We start from the raw sequence: 15391 nt of genomic DNA on the forward strand, positions 1-15391 counted from the left end.
TGGGTTTCGCTCTGTCTCCGTATTCTCTGATTCTGCAGGCGGGGTTTCGCTCTGTCTGTCTGTCTCTCTGTCTGTATTCTCTGATTCTGCAGGCAGAGTTTCGCTCTGTCTGTCTGTCTCTCTGTCTGTATTCTCTGATTCTGCAGGCAGAGTTTCGCTCTGTCTGTCTGTCTCTCTGTCTGTATTCTCTGATTCTGCAGGCGGGGTTTCGCTCTGTCTGTCTGTCTCTCTGTCTGTATTCTCTGATTCTGCAGGCGGGGTTTCGCTCTGTCTGTCTGTCTCTCTGTCTGTATTCTCTGATTCTGCAGGCAGAGTTTCGCTCTGTCTGTCTGTCTCTCTGTCTGTATTCTCTGATTCTCCAGGCGGGGTTTCGCTCTGTCTGTCTGTCTCTCTGTCTGTATTCTCTGATTCTGCAGGCGGGGTTTCGCTCTGTCTGTCTGTCTCTCTGTCTGTATTCTCTGATTCTGCAGGCTGGGTTTCACTCTGTCTGTCTGTCTCTCTGTCTGTATTCTCTAATTCTGTAGGCGGAGTTTCGCTCTGTCTGTCTCTGATTCTGCAGGCGGAGTTTTGCTCTGTCTCTGTGTTCTCTAGTTTTACAGGCGGAGTTTCGCTCTGTCTGTCTGTCTCTCTGTCTGTATTCTCTGATTCTGCAGGCGGGGTTTTGCTCTGTCTGTCTGTCTCTGTATTCTCTGATTCTGCAGGCGGAGTTTCGCTCTGTCTGTGTTCTCTAGTTTTACAGGCGGGGTTTCACTCTGTCTGTATTCTCTGATTCTGCAGGCGGAGTTTCGCTCTGTCTCTGTGTCCTCTAGTATTACAGGCGGGGTTTCGCTCTGTCTGTATTCTCTGATTCTGCAGGCGGAGTTTCGCTCTGTCTGTCTCTCTGTCTGTCTCTCTGATTCTGCAGGCGGGGTTTCGCTCTGTCTGTCTCTCTGTCTGTATTCTCTGATTCTGAAGGCGGGGTTTCGCTCTGTCTCTGTGTTCTCTAGTTTTACAGGCGGAGTTTCGCTCTGTCTGTCTCTCTGTCTGTCTCTGATTCTGCAGGCGGAGTTTCGCTCTGTCTCTGTATTCTCTGATTCTGCAGGCGGGGTTTCGCTTTGTCTGTCTCTCTGTCTGTCTCTGATTCTGCAGGCGGAGTTTCGCTCTGTCTCTGTATTCTCTAGTTTTATAGGCGGAGTTTCGCGCTGTCTGTCTGTCTCTCTGTCTGTATTCTCTGATTCTGCAGGTGGAGTTTTGCCCTGTCTGTCTCTCTGTCTGTCTCTGATTCTGCAGGCGGAGTTTCGCTCTGTCTCTGTATTCTCTAGTTTTACAGGCGGAGTTTCGCTCTGTCTGTCTGTCTCTCTGTCTGTATTCTCTGATTCTGCAGGCGGGGTTTCGCTCTGTCTGTCTGTCTCTCTGTCTGTCTCTGATTCTGCAGGCGGAGTTTCGCTCTGACTCTGTATTCTCTAGTTATGCAGGCGGGGTTTTGCTGTCTGTCTCTCTGATTTTGCAGGCGGAGTTTCGCTCTGTCTGTCTCTCTGATTCTGCAGGCGGGGTTTTGCTCTGTCGCTGTGTTCTTTAGTTTTGCAGGCGGAGTTTCGCTCTGTCTGTCTCTCTGTCTCTGATTCTGCAGGTGGGGTTTCGCTCTCTCTGTATTCTCTGATTCTGCAGGTGGAGTTTTGCTCTGTCTGTCTCTGATTCTGCAGGCGGGGTTCCGCTCTGTCTGTATTCTCTGATTCTGCAGGCGGGGTTTCACTCTGTCTGTCTCTCTGATTCTGCAGGCGGAGTTTTGCTCTGTCTGTCTCTGTGTTCTCTAGTTTTACAGGCGGGGTTTTGCTGTCTGTCTCTCTGATTCTGCAGGTGCAGTTTTGCTCTGTCTCTGTGTTCTCTAGTTTTACAGGCGGAGTTTTGCTGTCTGTCTCTCTGATTCTGCAGGCGGAGTTTCGCTCTGTCTGTCTCTCTGATTCTGCAGGTGGAGTTTTGCTCTGTCTCTCTGTGTTCTCTAGTTTTACAGGCCGGGTTTTGCTGTCTGTCTCTCTGATTCTGCAGGCGGGGTTTCGCTCTGTCTGTCTCTCTGATTCTGCAGGCGGGGTTTCGCTCTGTCTCTGTGCGTTCTCTAGTTTTACAGGCGGGGTTTTGCTGTCTGTCTCTCTGATTCTGCAGGCGGAGTTTCGCTCTGTCTCTGTGTTCTCTAGTTTTACAGGCAGAGTTTCGCTCTCTCTGTATTCTCTGATTCTGCAGGCGGAGTTTCGCTCTGTCTCTGTGTTCTCTAGTTTTACAGGCGGAGTTTCGCTCTGTCTGTATTCTCTGATTCTGCAGGCGGGGTTTTGCTCTGTCTGTCTCTCTGATTCTGCAAGCGGGGTTTTGCTGTCTGTATTCTCTGATTCTGCAGGCGGAGTTTCGCTCTGTCTGTCTCTCTGATTCTGCAGGCGGAGTTTCGCTCTCTGTATTCTCTGATTCTGCAGGTGGGGTTTCACTCTGTCTCTCTGATTCTGCAGGCGGAGTTTCGCTCTGTCTGTGTCTCTGTCTGTATTCTCTGATTCTGCAGGCGGAGTTTCGCTCTGCCTCTGTGTTCTCTAGTTTTACAGGCGGGGTTTTCCTCTGTCTGTATTCTCTGATTCTGCAGGCGGAGTTTCGCTCTGTCTGTATTCTCTGATTCTGCAGGCGGGGTTTCGCTCTGTCTCTGTGTTCTCTAGTTTTACAGGCGGAGTTTCACTCTGTCTCTGTATTCTCTGATTCTGCAGGCGGAGTTTCGCTCTGTCTCTGTGTTCTCTAGTTTTACAGGCGGAGTTTCGCTCTGTCTGTCTCTCTGTCTGTATTCTCTGATTCTGCAGGCGGGGTTTCGCTCTGTCTGTCTCTCTCTCTGATTCTGCAGGTGGGGTTTCGCTCTGTCTCTGTGTTCTCTAGTTTTACAGGCGGGGTTTTGCTGTCTGTCTCTCTGTCTGTATTCTCTGATTCTGCAGGCGGGGTTTCGCTCTGTCTGTATTCTCTGATTCTGCAGGCGGGGTTTCGCTCTGTCTCTGTGTTCTCTAGTTTTACAGGCGGGGTTTCGCTCTGTCTGTCTCTCTGTCTGTATTCTCTGATTCTGCAGGCATGGTTTCGCTCTGTCTGTCTGTGTTCTCTGATTCTGCAGGCGGCGTTTCGCTCTGTCTCTGTGTTCTCTAGTTTTACAGGCGGAGTTTCGCTCTGTCTGTGTTCTCTGATTCTGTAGGCGGAGTTTTGCTCTCTCTCTGTGTTCTCTAGTTTTACAGGCGGGGTTTCGCTCTGTCTCTGTATTCTCTGATTCTGCAGGCGGGGTTTCGCTTTGTCTGTCTCTCTGTCTGTCTCTGATTCTGCAGGCAGAGTTTCGCTCTGTCTCTGTGTTCTCTAGTTTTACAGGCTGGGTTTCGCTCTGTCTCTGTATTCTCTGATTCTGCAGGCGGGGTTTCGCTCTGTCTGTCTGTCTCTCTGTCTGTATTCTCTGATTCTGCAGGCGGAGTTTCGCTCTGTCTGTCTGTCTCTCTGTCTGTATTCTCTTATTCTGCAGGCAGAGTTTCGCTCTGTCTGTCTGTCTCTCTGTCTGTATTCTCTGATTCTGCAGGCGGGGTTTCGCTCTGTCTGTCTGTCTCTCTGTCTGTATTCTCTGATTCTGCAGGCGGGGTTTCGCTCTGTCTGTCTGTCTCTCTGTCTGTATTCTCTGATTCTGCAGGCGGAGTTTCGCTCTGTCTGTCTGTCTCTCTGTCTGTATTCTCTGATTCTGCAGGCGGGGTTTCGCTCTGTCTGTCTGTCTCTCTGTCTGTATTCTCTGATTCTGCAGGCGGGGTTTCGCTCTGTCTGTCTGTCTCTCTGTCTGTATTCTCTGATTCTGCAGGCGGGGTTTCACTCTGTTTGTCTGTCTCTCTGTCTGTATTCTCTAATTCTGTAGGCGGAGTTTCGCTCTGTCTGTCTCTGATTCTGCAGGCGGAGTTTTGCTCTGTCTCTGTGTTCTCTAGTTTTACAGGCGGAGTTTCGCTCTGTCTGTCTGTCTCTCTGTCTGTATTCTCTGATTCTGCAGGCGGGGTTTCGCTCTGTCTGTCTGTCTCTGTATTCTCTGATTCTGGAGGCGGAGTTTCGCTCTGTCTCTGTGTTCTCTAGTTTTACAGGCGGGGTTTCACTCTGTCTGTATTCTCTGATTCTGCAGGCGGAGTTTCGCTCTGTCTGTCTCTCTGTCTGTCTCTCTGAATCTGCAGGCGGGGTTTCACTCTGTCTGTCTCTCTGTCTGTATTCTCTGATTCTGCAGGCGGAGTTTCGCTCTGTCTCTGTGTTCTCTAGTTTTACGGGCGGGGTTTCGCTCTGTCTGTCTCTCTGTCTGTCTCTGATTCTGCAGGCGGAGTTTCGCTCTGTCTCTGTATTCTCCGATTCTGCAGGCGGGGTTTCGCTTTGTCTGTCTCTCTGTCTGTCTCTGATTCTGCAGGCGGAGTTTCGCTCTGTCTCTGTATTCTCTAGTTTTACAGGCGGAGTTTCGCGCTGTCTGTCTGTCTCTCTGTCTGTATTCTCTGATTCTGCAGGTGGAGTTTTGCCCTGTCTGTCTCTCTGTCTGTCTCTGATTCTGCAGGCGGAGTTTCGCTCTGTCTCTGAATTCTCTAGTTTTACAGGCGGAGTTTCGCTCTGTCTCTCTGTCTCTCTGTCTGTATTCTCTGATTCTGCAGGCGGGGTTTTGCTCTGTCTGTCTGTCTCTCTGTTTGTCTCTGATTCTGCAGGCGGAGTTTCGCTCTGACTCTGTATTCTCTAGTTATGCAGGCGGGGTTTTGCTGTCTGTCTCTCTGATTTTGCAGGCGGAGTTTCGCTCTGTCTGTCTCTCTGATTCTGCAGGCGGGGTTTTGCTCTGTCGCTGTGTTCTTTAGTTTTGCAGGCGGAGTTTCGCTCTGCCTGTCTCTCTGTCTCTGATTCTGCAGGTGGGGTTTCGCTCTCTCTGTCTCTGATTCTGCAGGCGGGGTTCCGCTCTGTCTGTATTCTCTGATTCTGCAGGCGGGGTTTCACTCTGTCTGTCTCTCTGATTCTGCAGGCGGAGTTTTGCTCTGTCTGTCTCTGTGTTCTCTAGTTTTACAGGCGGGGTTTTGCTGTCTGTCTCTCTGATTCTGCAGGCGGAGTTTTGCTCTGTCTCTGTGTTCTCTAGTTTTACAGGCGGAGTTTTGCTGTCTGTCTCTCTGATTCTGCAGGCGGAGTTTCGCTCTGTCTGTCTCTCTGATTCTGCAGGCGGAGTTTTGCTCTGTCTCTCTGTGTTCTCTAGTTTTACAGACCGGGTTTTGCTGTCTGTCTCTCTGATTCTGCAGGCGGGGTTTCGCTCTGTCTCTCTGTGTTCTCTAGTTTTACAGGCGGGGTTTTGCTGTCTGTCTCTCTGATTCTGCAGGCGGGGTTTTGCTGTCTGTGTTCTCTAGTTTTACAGGCGGGGTTTTGCTGTCTGTCTCTCTGTGTTCTCTAGTTTTGCAGGCGGGGTTTTGCTCTGTCTGTCTCTGATTCTGCAGGCGGGGTTTCGCTCTGTCTGTCTCTCTGATTCTGCAGGCGGGGTTTCGCTCTGTCTCTGTGCGTTCTCTAGTTTTACAGGCGGGGTTTTGCTGTCTGTCTCTCTGATTCTGCAGGCGGAGTTTCACTCTGTCTCTGTGTTCTCTAGTTTTACAGGCAGAGTTTCGCTCTGTCTGTATTCTCTGATTCTGCAGGCGGAGTTTCGCTCTGTCTCTGTGTTCTCTAGTTTTACAGGCGGAGTTTTGCTCTGTCTGTATTCTCTGATTCTGCAGGCGGGGTTTTGCTCCGTCTGTCTCTCTGATTCTGCAAGCGGGGTTTTGCTGTCTGTATTCTCTGATTCTGCAGGCGGAGTTTCGCTCTGTCTGTCTCTCTGATTCTGCAGGCGGAGTTTCACTCTCTGTATTCTCTGATTCTGCAGGCGGGGTTTCACTCTGTCTCTCTGATTCTGCAGGCGGAGTTTCGCTCTGTCTCTGTATTCTCCGATTCTGCAGGCGGGGTTTCGCTTTGTCTGTCTCTCTGTCTGTCTCTGATTCTGCAGGCGGAGTTTCGCTCTGTCTCTGTATTCTCTAGTTTTATAGGCGGAGTTTCGCGCTGTCTGTCTGTCTCTCTGTCTGTATTCTCTGATTCTGCAGGTGGAGTTTTGCCCTGTCTGTCTCTCTGTCTGTCTCTGATTCTGCAGGCGGAGTTTCGCTCTGTCTCTGTATTCTCTAGTTTTACAGGCGGAGTTTCGCTCTGTCTGTCTGTCTCTCTGTCTGTATTCTCTGATTCTGCAGGCGGGGTTTCGCTCTGTCTGTCTGTCTCTCTGTCTGTCTCTGATTCTGCAGGCGGAGTTTCGCTCTGACTCTGTATTCTCTAGTTATGCAGGCGGGGTTTTGCTGTCTGTCTCTCTGATTTTGCAGGCGGAGTTTCGCTCTGTCTGTCTCTCTGATTCTGCAGGCGGGGTTTTGCTCTGTCGCTGTGTTCTTTAGTTTTGCAGGCGGAGTTTCGCTCTGTCTGTCTCTCTGTCTCTGATTCTGCAGGTGGGGTTTCGCTCTCTCTGTATTCTCTGATTCTGCAGGTGGAGTTTTGCTCTGTCTGTCTCTGATTCTGCAGGCGGGGTTCCGCTCTGTCTGTATTCTCTGATTCTGCAGGCGGGGTTTCACTCTGTCTGTCTCTCTGATTCTGCAGGCGGAGTTTTGCTCTGTCTGTCTCTGTGTTCTCTAGTTTTACAGGCGGGGTTTTGCTGTCTGTCTCTCTGATTCTGCAGGTGCAGTTTTGCTCTGTCTCTGTGTTCTCTAGTTTTACAGGCGGAGTTTTGCTGTCTGTCTCTCTGATTCTGCAGGCGGAGTTTCGCTCTGTCTGTCTCTCTGATTCTGCAGGCGGAGTTTTGCTCTGTCTCTCTGTGTTCTCTAGTTTTACAGGCCGGGTTTTGCTGTCTGTCTCTCTGATTCTGCAGGCGGGGTTTCGCTCTGTCTGTCTCTCTGATTCTGCAGGCGGGGTTTCGCTCTGTCTCTGTGCGTTCTCTAGTTTTACAGGCGGGGTTTTGCTGTCTGTCTCTCTGATTCTGCAGGCGGAGTTTCGCTCTGTCTCTGTGTTCTCTAGTTTTACAGGCAGAGTTTCGCTCTCTCTGTATTCTCTGATTCTGCAGGCGGAGTTTCGCTCTGTCTCTGTGTTCTCTAGTTTTACAGGCGGAGTTTCGCTCTGTCTGTATTCTCTGATTCTGCAGGCGGGGTTTTGCTCTGTCTGTCTCTCTGATTCTGCAAGCGGGGTTTTGCTGTCTGTATTCTCTGATTCTGCAGGCGGAGTTTCGCTCTGTCTGTCTCTCTGATTCTGCAGGCGGAGTTTCGCTCTCTGTATTCTCTGATTCTGCAGGTGGGGTTTCACTCTGTCTCTCTGATTCTGCAGGCGGAGTTTCGCTCTGTCTGTGTCTCTGTCTGTATTCTCTGATTCTGCAGGCGGAGTTTCGCTCTGCCTCTGTGTTCTCTAGTTTTACAGGCGGGGTTTTCCTCTGTCTGTATTCTCTGATTCTGCAGGCGGAGTTTCGCTCTGTCTGTATTCTCTGATTCTGCAGGCGGGGTTTCGCTCTGTCTCTGTGTTCTCTAGTTTTACAGGCGGAGTTTCACTCTGTCTCTGTATTCTCTGATTCTGCAGGCGGAGTTTCGCTCTGTCTCTGTGTTCTCTAGTTTTACAGGCGGAGTTTCGCTCTGTCTGTCTCTCTGTCTGTATTCTCTGATTCTGCAGGCGGGGTTTCGCTCTGTCTGTCTCTCTCTCTGATTCTGCAGGTGGGGTTTCGCTCTGTCTCTGTGTTCTCTAGTTTTACAGGCGGGGTTTTGCTGTCTGTCTCTCTGTCTGTATTCTCTGATTCTGCAGGCGGGGTTTCGCTCTGTCTGTATTCTCTGATTCTGCAGGCGGGGTTTCGCTCTGTCTCTGTGTTCTCTAGTTTTACAGGCGGGGTTTCGCTCTGTCTGTCTCTCTGTCTGTATTCTCTGATTCTGCAGGCATGGTTTCGCTCTGTCTGTCTGTGTTCTCTGATTCTGCAGGCGGCGTTTCGCTCTGTCTCTGTGTTCTCTAGTTTTACAGGCGGAGTTTCGCTCTGTCTGTGTTCTCTGATTCTGTAGGCGGAGTTTTGCTCTCTCTCTGTGTTCTCTAGTTTTACAGGCGGGGTTTCGCTCTGTCTCTGTATTCTCTGATTCTGCAGGCGGGGTTTCGCTTTGTCTGTCTCTCTGTCTGTCTCTGATTCTGCAGGCGGAGTTTCGCTCTGTCTCTGTGTTCTCTAGTTTTACAGGCTGGGTTTCGCTCTGTCTCTGTATTCTCTGATTCTGCAGGCGGGGTTTCGCTCTGTCTGTCTGTCTCTCTGTCTGTATTCTCTGATTCTGCAGGCGGAGTTTCGCTCTGTCTGTCTGTCTCTCTGTCTGTATTCTCTTATTCTGCAGGCAGAGTTTCGCTCTGTCTGTCTGTCTCTCTGTCTGTATTCTCTGATTCTGCAGGCGGGGTTTCGCTCTGTCTGTCTGTCTCTCTGTCTGTATTCTCTGATTCTGCAGGCGGGGTTTCGCTCTGTCTGTCTGTCTCTCTGTCTGTATTCTCTGATTCTGCAGGCGGAGTTTCGCTCTGTCTGTCTGTCTCTCTGTCTGTATTCTCTGATTCTGCAGGCGGGGTTTCGCTCTGTCTGTCTGTCTCTCTGTCTGTATTCTCTGATTCTGCAGGCGGGGTTTCGCTCTGTCTGTCTGTCTCTCTGTCTGTATTCTCTGATTCTGCAGGCGGGGTTTCACTCTGTTTGTCTGTCTCTCTGTCTGTATTCTCTAATTCTGTAGGCGGAGTTTCGCTCTGTCTGTCTCTGATTCTGCAGGCGGAGTTTTGCTCTGTCTCTGTGTTCTCTAGTTTTACAGGCGGAGTTTCGCTCTGTCTGTCTGTCTCTCTGTCTGTATTCTCTGATTCTGCAGGCGGGGTTTCGCTCTGTCTGTCTGTCTCTGTATTCTCTGATTCTGGAGGCGGAGTTTCGCTCTGTCTCTGTGTTCTCTAGTTTTACAGGCGGGGTTTCACTCTGTCTGTATTCTCTGATTCTGCAGGCGGAGTTTCGCTCTGTCTGTCTCTCTGTCTGTCTCTCTGATTCTGCAGGCGGGGTTTCACTCTGTCTGTCTCTCTGTCTGTATTCTCTGATTCTGCAGGCGGAGTTTCGCTCTGTCTCTGTGTTCTCTAGTTTTACGGGCGGGGTTTCGCTCTGTCTGTCTCTCTGTCTGTCTCTGATTCTGCAGGCGGAGTTTCGCTCTGTCTCTGTATTCTCCGATTCTGCAGGCGGGGTTTCGCTTTGTCTGTCTCTCTGTCTGTCTCTGATTCTGCAGGCGGAGTTTCGCTCTGTCTCTGTATTCTCTAGTTTTACAGGCGGAGTTTCGCGCTGTCTGTCTGTCTCTCTGTCTGTATTCTCTGATTCTGCAGGTGGAGTTTTGCCCTGTCTGTCTCTCTGTCTGTCTCTGATTCTGCAGGCGGAGTTTCGCTCTGTCTCTGAATTCTCTAGTTTTACAGGCGGAGTTTCGCTCTGTCTCTCTGTCTCTCTGTCTGTATTCTCTGATTCTGCAGGCGGGGTTTCGCTCTGTCTGTCTGTCTCTCTGTTTGTCTCTGATTCTGCAGGCGGAGTTTCGCTCTGACTCTGTATTCTCTAGTTATGCAGGCGGGGTTTTGCTGTCTGTCTCTCTGATTTTGCAGGCGGAGTTTCGCTCTGTCTGTCTCTCTGATTCTGCAGGCGGGGTTTTGCTCTGTCGCTGTGTTCTTTAGTTTTGCAGGCGGAGTTTCGCTCTGCCTGTCTCTCTGTCTCTGATTCTGCAGGTGGGGTTTCGCTCTCTCTGTCTCTGATTCTGCAGGCGGGGTTCCGCTCTGTCTGTATTCTCTGATTCTGCAGGCGGGGTTTCACTCTGTCTGTCTCTCTGATTCTGCAGGCGGAGTTTTGCTCTGTCTGTCTCTGTGTTCTCTAGTTTTACAGGCGGGGTTTTGCTGTCTGTCTCTCTGATTCTGCAGGCGGAGTTTTGCTCTGTCTCTGTGTTCTCTAGTTTTACAGGCGGAGTTTTGCTGTCTGTCTCTCTGATTCTGCAGGCGGAGTTTCGCTCTGTCTGTCTCTCTGATTCTGCAGGCGGAGTTTTGCTCTGTCTCTCTGTGTTCTCTAGTTTTACAGACCGGGTTTTGCTGTCTGTCTCTCTGATTCTGCAGGCGGGGTTTCGCTCTGTCTCTCTGTGTTCTCTAGTTTTACAGGCGGGGTTTTGCTGTCTGTCTCTCTGATTCTGCAGGCGGGGTTTTGCTGTCTGTGTTCTCTAGTTTTACAGGCGGGGTTTTGCTGTCTGTCTCTCTGTGTTCTCTAGTTTTACAGGCGGGGTTTTGCTCTGTCTGTCTCTGATTCTGCAGGCGGGGTTTCGCTCTGTCTGTCTCTCTGATTCTGCAGGCGGGGTTTCGCTCTGTCTCTGTGCGTTCTCTAGTTTTACAGGCGGGGTTTTGCTGTCTGTCTCTCTGATTCTGCAGGCGGAGTTTCGCTCTGTCTCTGTGTTCTCTAGTTTTACAGGCAGAGTTTCGCTCTGTCTGTATTCTCTGATTCTGCAGGCGGAGTTTCGCTCTGTCTCTGTGTTCTCTAGTTTTACAGGCGGAGTTTTGCTCTGTCTGTATTCTCTGATTCTGCAGGCGGGGTTTTGCTCTGTCTGTCTCTCTGATTCTGCAAGCGGGGTTTTGCTGTCTGTATTCTCTGATTCTGCAGGCGGAGTTTCGCTCTGTCTGTCTCTCTGATTCTGCAGGCGGAGTTTCACTCTCTGTATTCTCTGATTCTGCAGGCGGGGTTTCACTCTGTCTCTCTGATTCTGCAGGCGGAGTTTCGCTCTGTCTGTGTCTCTGTCTGTATTCTCTGATTCTGCAGGCGGAGTTTCGCTCTGCCTCTGTGTTCTCTAGTTTTACAGGCGGGGTTTTCCTCTGTCTGTATTCTCTGATTCTGCAGGCGGAGTTTCGCTCTGTCTGTATTCTCTGATTCTGCAGGCGGGGTTTCGCTCTGTCTCTGTGTTCTCTAGTTTTACAGGCGGAGTTTCACTCTGTCTCTGTATTCTCTGATTCTGCAGGCGGAGTTTCGCTCTGTCTCTGTGTTCTCTAGTTTTACAGGCGGAATTTCGCTCTGTCTGTCTCTCTGTCTGTATTCTCTGATTCTGCAGGCAGAGTTTCGCTCTGTCTGTCTCTCTGTCTGTATTCTCTGATTCTGCAGGCGGGGTTTCGCTCTGTCTGTCTCTCTCTCTGATTCTGCAGGTGGGGTTTCGCTCTGTCTCTGTGTTCTCTAGTTTTACAGGCGGGGTTTTGCTGTCTGTCTCTCTGTCTGTATTCTCTGATTCTGCAGGCGGGGTTTCGCTCTGTCTGTATTCTCTGATTCTGCAGGCGGGGTTTCGCTCTGTCTCTGTGTTCTCTAGTTTTACAGGCGGGGTTTCGCTCTGTCTGTCTCTCTGTCTGTATTCTCTGATTCTGCAGGCAGGGTTTCGCTCTGTCTGTCTGTGTTCTCTGATTCTGCAGGCGGCGTTTCGCTCTGTCTCTGTGTTCTCTAGTTTTACAGGCGGAGTTTCGCTCTGTCTGTGTTCTCTGATTCTGTCGGCGGAGTTTTGCTCTCTCTCTGTGTTCTCTAGTTTTACAGGCGGGGTTTCGCTCTGTCTGTGTATTCTCTGATTCTGCAGGCGGGGTTTCGCTTTGTCTGTCTCTCTGTCTGTCTCTGATTCTGCAGGCGGAGTTTCGCTCTGTCTCTGTGTTCTCTAGTTTTACAGGCTGGGTTTCGCTCTGTCTCTGTATTCTCTGATTCTGCAGGCGGGGTTTCGCTCTGTCTGTCTGTCTCTCTGTCTGTATTCTCTGATTCTGCAGGCGGAGTTTCGCTCTGTCTGTCTGTCTCTCTGTCTGTATTCTCTGATTCTGCAGGCGGAGTTTCGCTCTGTCTGTCTGTCTCTCTGTCTGTATTCTCTGATTCTGCAGGCGGGGTTTCGCTCTGTCTGTCTGTCTCTCTGTCTGTATTCTCTGATTCTGCAGGCGGGGTTTCGCTCTGTCTGTCTGTCTCTCTGTCTGTGTTCTCTAATTCTGTAGGCGGAGTTTCGCTCTGTCTGTCTCTGATTCTGCAGGCGGAGTTTTGCTCTGTCTCTGTGTTCTCTAGTTTTACAGGCGGGGTTTCGCTCTGTCTGTCTGTCTCTCTGTCTGTATTCTCTGATTCTGCAGGCGGGGTTTCGCTCTGTCTGTCTGTCTCTGTATTCTCTGATTCTGCAGGCGGAGTTTCGCTCTGTCTCTGTGTTCTCTAGTTTTACAGGCGGGGTTTCACTCTGTCTGTATTCTCTGATTCTGCAGGCGGAGTTTCGCTCTGTCTCTGTGTCCTCTAGTTTTACAGGCGGGGTTTCGCTCTGTCTGTATTCTCTGATTCTGCAGGCGGAGTTTCGCTCTGTCTGTCTCTCTGTCTGTCTCTCTGATTCTGCAGGCGGAGTTTCGCTCTGTCTCTGTGTTCTCTAGTTTTACAGGCGGGGTTTCACTCTGTCTGTATTCTCTGATTCTGCAGGCGGAGTTTTGCTCTGTCTCTGTGTCCTCTAGTTTTACAGGCGGGGTTTCGCTCTGTCTGTATTCTCTGATTCTGCAGGCGGAGTTTCGCTCTGTCTGTCTCTCTGTCTGTCTCTCTGATTCTGCAGGCGGGGTTTCGCTCTGTCTGTCTCTCTGTCTGTATTCTCTGATTCTGAAGGCGGGGTTTCGCTCTGTCTCTGTGTTCTCTAGTTTTACAGGCGGAGTTTCGCTCTGTCTGTATTCTCTTATTCTGCAGGCAGAGTTTCGCTCTGTCTCTGTGTTCTCTAGTTTTACGGGCGGGGTTTCGCTCTGTCTGTCTCTCTGTCTGTCTCTGATTCTGCAGGCGGAGTTTCGCTCTGTCTCTGTATTCTCCGATTCTGCAGGCGGGGTTTCGCTTTGTCTGTCTCTCTGTCTGTCTCTGATTCTGCAGGCGGAGTTTCGCTCTGTCTCTGTATTCTCTAGTTTTACAGGCGGAGTTTCGCGCTGTCTGTCTGTCTCTCTGTCTGTATTCTCTGATTCTGCAGGTGGAGTTTTGCCCTGTCTGTCTCTCTGTCTGTCTCTGATTCTGCAGGCGGAGTTTCGCTCTGTCTCTGTATTCTCTAGTTTTACAGGCGGAGTTTCGCTCTGTCTGTCTGTCTCTCTGTCTGTCTCTGATTCTGCAGGCGGAGTTTCGCTCTGACTCTGTATTCTCTAGTTATGCAGGCGGGGTTTTGCTGTCTGTCTCTCTGATTTTGCAGGCGGAGTTTCGCTCTGTCTGTCTCTCTGATTCTGCAGGCGGGGTTTTGCTCTGTCGCTGTGTTCTTTAGTTTTGCAGGCGGAGTTTCGCTCTGTCTTTCTCTCTGTCTCTGATTCTGCAGGTGGGGTTTCGCTCTCTCTGTATTCTCTGATTCTGCAGGTGGAGTTTCGCTCTGTCTGTCTCTGATTCTGCAGGCGGGGTTCCGCTCTGTCTGTATTCTCTGATTCTGCAGGCGGGGTTTCACTCTGTCTGTCTCTCTGATTCTGCAGGCGGAGTTTTGGTCTGTCTGTCTCTGTGTTCTCTAGTTTTACAGGCGGGGTTTTGCTGTCTGTCTCTCTGATTCTGCAGGCGGAGTTTTGCTCTGTCTCTGTGTTCTCTAGTTTTACAGGCGGAGTTTTGCTGTCTGTCTCTCTGATTCTGCAGGCGGAGTTTCGCTCTGTCTGTCTCTCTGATTCTGCAGGCGGAGTTTTGCTCTGTCTCTCTGTGTTCTCTAGTTTTACAGGCCGGGTTTTGCTGTCTGTCTCTCTGATTCTGCAGGCGGGGTTTCGCTCTGTCTCTCTGTGTTCTCTAGTTTTACAGGCGGGGTTTTGCTGTCTGTCTCTCTGATTCTGCAGGCGGGGTTTTGCTGTCTGTGTTCTCTAGTTTTACAGGCGGGGTTTTGCTCTGTCTGTCTCTGATTCTGCAGGCGGGGTTTCGCTCTGTCTGTCTCTCTGATTCTGCAGGCGGGGTTTCGCTCTGTCTCTGTGCGTTCTCTAATTTTACAGGCGGGGTTTTGCTGTCTGTCTCTCTGATTCTGCAGGCGGAGTTTCGCTCTGTCTCTGTGTTCTCTAGTTTTACAGGCAGAGTTTCGCTCTGTCTGTATTCTCTGATTCTGCAGGCGGGGTTTTGCTCTGTCTGTCTCTCTGATTCTGCAAGCGGGGTTTTGCTGTCTGTATTCTCTGATTCTGCAGGCGGAGTTTCGCTCTGTCTGTCTCTCTGATTCTGCAGGCGGAGTTTCGCTCTCTGTATTCTCTGATTCTGCAGGTGGGGTTTCACTCTGTCTCTCTGATTCTGCAGGCGGAGTTTCGCTCTGTCTGTGTCTCTGTCTGTATTCTCTGATTCTGCAGGCGGAGTTTCGCTCTGCCTCTGTGTTCTCTAGTTTTACAGGCGGGGTTTTCCTCTGTCTGTATTCTCTGATTCTGCAGGCGGAGTTTCGCTCTGTCTCTGTGTTCTCTAGTTTTACAGGCGGAGTTTCGCTCTGTCTGTCTCTCTGTCTGTATTCTCTGATTCTGCAGGCAGAGTTTCGCTCTGTCTGTCTCTCTGTCTGTATTCTCTGATTCTGCAGGCGGGGTTTCGCTCTGTCTGTCTGTCTCTCTCTCTGATTCTGCAGGCGGGGTTTCGCTCTGTCTCTGTGTTCTCTAGTTTTACAGGCGGGGTTTTGCTGTCTGTCTCTCTGTCTGTATTCTCTGATTCTGCAGGCGGGGTTTCGCTCTGTCTGTATTCTCTGATTCTGCAGGCGGGGCTTCGCTCTGTCTCTGTGTTCTCTAGTTTTACAGGCGGGGTTTCGCTCTGTCTGTCTCTCTGTCTGTATTCTCTGATTCTGCAGGCAGGGTTTCGCTCTGTCTGTCTGTGTTCTCTGATTCTGCAGGCGGCGGTTCGCTCTGTCTCTGTGTTCTCTAGTTTTACAGGCGGAGTTTCGCTCTGTCTGTGTTCTCTGATTCTGTAGGCGGAGTTTTGCTCTCTCTCTGTGTTCTCTAGTTTTACAGGCGGGGTTTCGCTCTGTCTGTCTCTCTGTCTGTCTCTGATTCTGCAGGCGGAGTTTCGCCCTGTCTCTGTATTCTCTAGTTTTACAGGCGGAGTTTCGCTCTGTCTGTCTGTCTCTCTGTCTGTATTCTCTGATTCTGCAGGTGGAGTTTTGCTCTGTCTGTCTCTCTGTCTGTCTCTGATTCTGCAGGCGGAGTTTCGCTCTGTCTCTGTATTCTCTAGTTTTACAGGCGGAGTTTCGCTCTGTCTGTCTCTCTGTCTGTATTCTCTGATTCTGCAGGCGGGGTTTCACTCTGTCTGTCTGTCTCTCTGTCTGTCTCTGATTCTGCAGGCGGAGTTTCGCTCTGACTCTGTGTTCTCCAATTTTACGGGCGGCGTTTCGCTCTGTCTCTGTATTCTCTGATTCTGCAGGCGGGGTTTCGCTCTGTCTGTCTGTCT

Source organism: Somniosus microcephalus, chromosome 33 (assembly GCF_052327205.1).
Source record: "Somniosus microcephalus isolate GS21.2 chromosome 33, FLI_Smic_1.0, whole genome shotgun sequence".
Taxonomy (NCBI): Eukaryota; Metazoa; Chordata; class Chondrichthyes; order Squaliformes; family Somniosidae; genus Somniosus; species Somniosus microcephalus.